We start from the raw sequence: 7403 nt of genomic DNA on the forward strand, positions 1-7403 counted from the left end.
CATTCCATATGTATAACTTTTCTAGAAACGACATGTGAATAGTTGGTCTGCAACATAAAATATATAAAAATGCTTCTGATATTGATTTATGATTGGGAAATTATGTTTATAAACATTTCACCTCAAAAAATATTCTTACCAATTTACTGTTCCGTACATTATTCAAACTGTAAGAAATATTGCCAAGTTCATATTTCGCGCTCATATGCAAACAGAAAAGAAAAGCCACTGTATATTTTATTTTCCACCAATCGGATGTCACGAGTGTGTTTGTGCGGATCTGCTGAGGTCACGTGAATGTCAAGGTCACTTATGGCCGGCAAGTGAGAAGAATTGCCGGCGATTTTGGTGAAAATACTAGCTTACTGTCGAGAAAATGATATGTAGATGTTGCAATAAGTTTTCCGACCCGCGGAATGCCGCAGCCTATCGAATCCTGCCCAGCGCTGGTGCTGTCAACGTGGCTGGAATTAATAAACGAATTTAAAAGGTGAGTTTTCGCCGTACTCGGTGATCCATGATTTTGGCGTGAAATTGCGGACTCCGAGGTAGCTGTTTTCGATGATTCGTGGCGTATACCTTTATAAATAATGATCCGATTGTGGCCATTTATGGCTCATTTTGTAGGGAAATCATCTGGCTTTCGATCCGTTGGCCTCGACGGGGCCTTAAAATATTTTACGCGGTGACCTGTATCTTTAATCGAGGAGGGGGTGGTTTCTTCGTTACATCCCTTTCCTTTTATATAGTACTAGGGTAGGGTCTATACATATATATGTCTTTCGAACGCGTTTCAAAGCGATACAAGCCCCTGTGTGTGTATCCTTGTCAGCGAAGCCGCCACGTTGAAAGAAATCGGTCATCGGTAGTGATGTCACACGTCAACATTGTTGAACAGGCAATTAGGCAATTTCTTTGAGGTGAAGGTCGGTTGAACAAGAGTAAACACAATGACCATACCATTCCGATTGTTCTTTCAGCATTGTGATGTATATATCGTTCAGATAAGATGTTTTTCATGAAACAGTTCAGTATCTACATACATACATGTTCAACAACATATCATGTGTGGATATAGGGTATGCGTTTTTATTCTTTGAAAGGTTTTGTTTGTTTAAATAATGTTTACGTGGGAAACTGACCAAGTAGCTGTACTATACATTTAGAGACAAACCCTGGATCGATGGTGGTGTTTTGACAAGGTCGGCAACATCTGTACCACAAAAACAGATGAAATTGACTTCACAAAACAGCGAAAACCTTGTAAAAGATTTGGTAGATGAAGGCCGCAACCTGTCCGGTACACTGTAAAGAATTCCCACGTACATTTATGACGAAATAACAGGCAGCATGATTGCCAAACTTTTGTCGTGAGTTAACATTCAAAATGTTAATCGTAAGTTACACTGATTCTGTAATTCAACAGACGTTCCGTAAATTTACCACGAAATAACTGGCAGCATGGTTGTCAATCTTTTCTTGGTAACTAACGTTGGATATGTGATTTGTAATTTCGCGTCTCTGTAAATTAACGTGAATTCTGCATTCCAGCATGAAAACGAAAACACTAAAACTATCATAATTTACTTGATATACATATAGACAATGACAGAAAAGGAAGGTTTGTGAACTTTTATTTTTACAAACCTATAGTTGGAACAATACAAAGAATGTGTCAAATAGTCTAACAACATGAAAGAAAAGTGAAAGAAAAGTTAAAGCAAGTGTCAGTGCTTTGTCTCAGTCATCATCAACAATAACATTAATCTTATAATCGATCATTACAGATGTTTGGAACACTAGTAAGTGCAAACTCACACCGCACACGTCTAGTGACTTTAATCTCATCATGACTGGACACATAGCGGATACTAAACGGCCCTCCGTGTAATAACATTTTTTATTAAACGAGTCAATGATTTGGTATCAAACTCGCTTTCGCTCGTTTGATACTAAATTATTTAACGAGTTTAATATAAATGATATTTCATGGAAGCGAGTTTAGTATTCTGTTTATTACTTGCCAACATAAATTGACAGAAACTGCGGAAAAATTGCCTACCGTGTGAGGACTCTCAGCTTTCAGGTCAGCAAGGTCTAGTAAAATCGCGACATCAACTTCAGCATTGTGACGTCACAACTTTGAACCATTTTGACGTCATACGTCAAGCGGTATGACACTAGTGTAATACTGAGGTGAAAATATTACACTGCAGTATCTTCAACGGGAGAGAAATAAAGTTGCTAACTAATAGCCTGTTTGCAAAATGTTTGAAACCTCATTTCTCTTATAGCAGTAATTCAATACGATCGTTGGCAACTAGTTGCATGGTATCCAAAGTAACGTCACGAATAGTTTAACTCAACACAGCTGTTACCCGCACAACCCCAAGGGTTGTCGAGTACTGAAATACGAATACAACTGCAACAGATTCATTTCCAGAGACACATTACATCCACTGTTTCAATGAACAGTTGAATTCTAAATGCATACAAAGTTACTACCTGCTGAAGTAACCCAAAAGCCATCACCTTTACGCATTCTTGCATACCATCAGTGACATGTCAAAACTAAGACCTTTATACATGTAACTGCAAAAAGGTCATGCTGTCTCATATGCAGAGAAAATATGCTGCCAAATTGTTAATTGTGGTCAGGTGGGTATGAAAGTGTATTTGACCTGTGTTCAGATGAGTTTCGAAAACAATTTCAACCCCTGAGTAAGAGGTTTTACCTAAAGCAAAAAAATTACCAGAGCAAACTATTCGTGGCAAGCCGTCTGTGTCTGCAGTTTCATCTACATGTATTCACTACCAAAGCAACACATGAAATTCATAAACAAGTACCTTTTTTCAGCATGGTATTAAATAAATCTTGCTGCAGCTACTACACTGTGATAAGACACAAATCCTTTCGTCTTGGATATGCGGCTGGTTCTCACGGGTAAAGATAAACGCGTTACCCACTGTTGATTTTCTAAAGAAATCATCACGGCAAGGTTATTCCTAAAACACTTCCTAATTGTAATATGACTATAAACTAAAAAGTTCTAAATTCTTACATCCACTGTGAAGAAAAGTTCTTCTTCTTCTCTGAGAAGTACTTCATGATAGCAAGGATATTAGCATGTAGCCAAGCAATGACACTGTCCTTTGAAGTTTGAACTTTAACCTCTCTGATGAGTTCATCAGTTTCTTTACCAATACCTGATTCTTCTGCTTTACAAAACTTGTTCAGTCTGTGAGTTTTCTGAGAAAAAGCTTCGCAGATTGTGTATCTGATATCCAGCCGAACCAGTAGCTTGAAATGGAACAACACACCCCTCTCTGTGAATAAAATGGGCCATTTAGACGACAGATCCCTGACGCTTTCTCCTTCGTTGCTATTGCGTCTCTGTAAGCTGTGTGCTTCACGAAGTTGAGTCTGTATGGTGTCCCAGTCGTGATTCTTTGGATTCTGATTGTGTTTTCTGTACATATCCAACCTGATTTCTTCCACACCTTCTGCATCAGTGCTTAAACTTGGGGAAAAGTTTATACATCCATATAAATCTTTCTTCGTAGATGGGTCTCCCACTGCTTGGACTTCATTTCTTTGTCCAGCATTTTCTCCACTGTCACTTGTCTTCACACCCATCTCCACCCCCACTGGCCTATTAAGATTGTCATTTCTGTTTAGGAGCTGCTTGGCAAATTAATCATATCCTGCACCGACAATGACATCTTCTATCTATCCTCTAGACTCTTTGGAAACATCTGTACCGTTATCTTTGCAATAACACTGAACTGTGATTTTGTTGCATGAACGGTCCTCTCTCATCAACAATGATTCTCGCATTTTCTCCTGTCATCAGGCATCAGTCTTTTCTCTTTCTGCAATGGATCTAGTGAAGGAGTGAAGACCTTACTGTTAACAGGGTATATAACTATTCTAATTTGAAGCAGCAGAGATTAAGATTTATAGCAGCCTTATCCAACACAAACTAACACAATCCGCTGTCTACTCGCCATATTAAAAGGAGTGCTGACCAATCTAGTCATCAAACACAAGTTGAATACAACTTTGATAATTAGCAATAGCAACATGAATCTGTCCTCAAACTCGAAAATCAAACCAAAACACCTCTGGGGTGAACGTTATCCCGCACTCGCAGCCTCTCGCTTGATTGCTGAACCGAAGTATTTATAGTATCGGTAAACAGGACGGCATGGTTTGAAAGCGAAAAGTTTTGGATGAGCTATGAATTTGACACCCGATCAGGTTTAAAAAAACCCCCAAAACAAATGATTTTTAAATTTCGCGCTAATGTAATGAATTTGTTATGGAAAAATTATTTACGTTCAGCGGACCAATGAGATTGCTCGAAAGGCTGCGAGTGCGGGATAACTTTCACCCCAGAGGTGTTTTGGTTTGATTTTCGAGTTTGAGGACGTATTAAAGTTAATAAAATGGGTGTTATGTCGTGGAAATCAGGCAGGATATGCAGGGACATGTATAATTGAGGTACGTGTGCATAGTTTTGAATGTCAACGAATTCTTAGCGTACATTTCAGCTTGAAATCGGAACGAGTCGATGTCTGCACGACAATCCAATATGGCAGCTGCTGCTCCTTTACTCTATTAATATATATATGACGTGAGTGTATATCTATGGTCAATATTTAACCTACAGTGCGATATCGGGTTCCTGTACATCCTTTGCCTTTACCTGCTAGTCATAATGAATTTTGAGTTCCTGCGGCTGCCTACTTCTAAGCTGTACTATATGGCTTACGTGCATGTCATTTATGTTCATATACAGTGATTTTTTACTGTGTATACTAAGCTCTTACGTCACACGAGTGTCGTATCGCGTTGGCCTGTGCAGTAAAGACTTGACCTGAGATTCTAACAATTTGATTGGATAACTGATGACCTTTCAGTTAGGTCACGTTGTGACGGAACTACTTTTTCATTCAGCAAGCACCGAATTCATTCATTCTACAACGTATATGCATTGTGGGAATGTACACATCGCGAACGAAGCCGTGTCTCTGTTTGATTGAGAGTCGAACTGAGACATTATAGCCGTGGAAAACATAATCGTAATATTTCCACCAGCGATATTGGCCGAGTGATGGACCTGCAAACAAAGATACGGGGTGCTGCGAATTTGAAAAATGTAGAAGGCTGTGCGATGACAACTGACATGCATCGTGACGTCGGTTACCAAGATGGGAAGACGAAAATGCACACTCCGGCGCAGCGATGACTTAGCATAACTTCACTGCCACAGGCTATTTTCCACATCACGTGACCGGACTTTTCTCTTATTCATAAATAGGCCGAGGCTGGCATAACGCAAGCGATTCGGCGAGGGTTTCGTATTGTTTACACTGTTACGCATTAATAAATATTTGGCAACAACTACGACAGTTACGTTTATGACAATACATATTCATTGCTGCATCGTTTGCTCTCCATAACGCTTCGATGACATGGAGCTGTACAAGCCATGTTAACAAGGGATCGCTGCGCAAATCGAAGTAGTGTTACACGATTTAGGATAGTTTCACAGTGAAACTAAACCATTTCAGCAACGATGTTTAATTAGATGTGTAGACTCATTAAAAATAAAGAAGTTAAGAAATTGTATACATAATATCAAATGGACTGTGTAAGATGTGAGGAATCGTCACATCTTTCTGGCCTGTGGCAGAGATACTATGCTGGCACGCCACATGGAACTCTGGGTAGGAGAGAGACGAAAATGGCGTAGTGACGTCATTGCAGTGTGACGTCATGCTAAACAAATGTTCTACAGTACGCAATTCTTCTGCAACTTCTTTATAAAAGCGGTTTCGGGCAGAGATGCCAACCTCTACGATTTTATCGCAGTCGCTACGAATTTTAACTTCAAACCACGCCAATACGATTCCACTAGAAATCCTGCGAAATCTGAATGAAATGCATCAAAATTTGGATATATAGACAAAAACATATATTTTCAAAGATGAAATAAATTTTGGATTTCAAGTACCTTCCATTCTTCAAGATTAATGACATATTTGAACTGGAATGACTGCAAGTAACAAACGTAATTTTAGCGAAGCTGATTTCAATACCTTTGCGACTGAACAAATGTAGTTCCGACAGAAATAATTTAACCACATGGCCATAATATCATTCATTTTTTCTCAGAATCCATTATGAATTTGTTTATTTAGTTGACTACTAATTGTATGGCCAAACTACTAATTTTGAACGTTGAAACTACTATTTGCAACACTTTAGGGTTGGCGTGTCTGTTTCGGGTTGAAACCACAAAAATAACAAAAATACGCTATTTTTTCAATTTAATGTATGTTAGACGTGGGTAATAAATAAAAAACCACACTCGGTCTTATTACATACTAATTATATGAAACTCGTGACCTACCCATAGTATCTGATACCATAGAACAGATACTCGCCTAGTATGTTAAAGGTCACATGCAACCAAAAAATCAAACATAATTAAAACACATTTATCACTTATTCATGACATATAATATACATTGCTGCTTTTGAAAAAACAAATAAACACAATTATAAGCGAACAATCGCGATTCAAAAGTGCAATAATTTGTACTTGGGCTTACTTCCCCCGAAACGAAGCCCTCGGGAGACCGAACCCAGTCATAGCGGATGGATATGCACTCAAGTGTAACGACGGCTTCCGATTGGCTGTTTCATTTGCTGATATGCTGAGGGCTGATTGTGTGTACAGAAAGATGATCTGTTTGATGGGCATTTTAGAAGTATAGCCAGTCACAGGAAAGTAAGATTCTTTATGGATAACAACTTCTTTTTGTGTACTTGATGCGTCGTTTCAGTATGGATTCATATACTGTTGTCAAACAAAATCATATACACGAAAAGAAGTCGTTATCCATGAAGAATGTTTATACAGATGTTGGGTTTAGAAAACACATGTTCTTTGAATTTGCGCTCGATCCAATAAAAAATCATGTCAGTAGAGATGGTAAACTACTGCGTGGCTGGAATCTGTCATTCGTCCAAGTACAAAGCAGGACTTGAAACTGACAAGAGTTTGCACATGTTTCCATCAGATCCAGTCATCCGAAAAAAGTGAATGTAGTTTGTTTGCAACCCACAGACATAAAAACATGTCATGTGTATCACACGTGCCTAATTACATAATGTGGCAGACACGGGACTCGGGTGCACGAGTCATAAATCAACTTATTTTCTTTATGTCGTATAGTCTGATAGGTGTTAAGTTCAAATTACATGTGGTCAATGATTAAAGCTGTGTATTGCATGTTGTCTTTAGCAGACAGGCAGGCAGGCAGGCAGACATATAGGTGTGAATAAACCAGACACTGAGCTTTCTCTGAGACAGAGACTGCTTACCACAATC

This window comes from Haliotis asinina, chromosome 4 (assembly GCF_037392515.1).
Source record: "Haliotis asinina isolate JCU_RB_2024 chromosome 4, JCU_Hal_asi_v2, whole genome shotgun sequence".
Taxonomy (NCBI): domain Eukaryota; kingdom Metazoa; phylum Mollusca; class Gastropoda; order Lepetellida; family Haliotidae; genus Haliotis; species Haliotis asinina.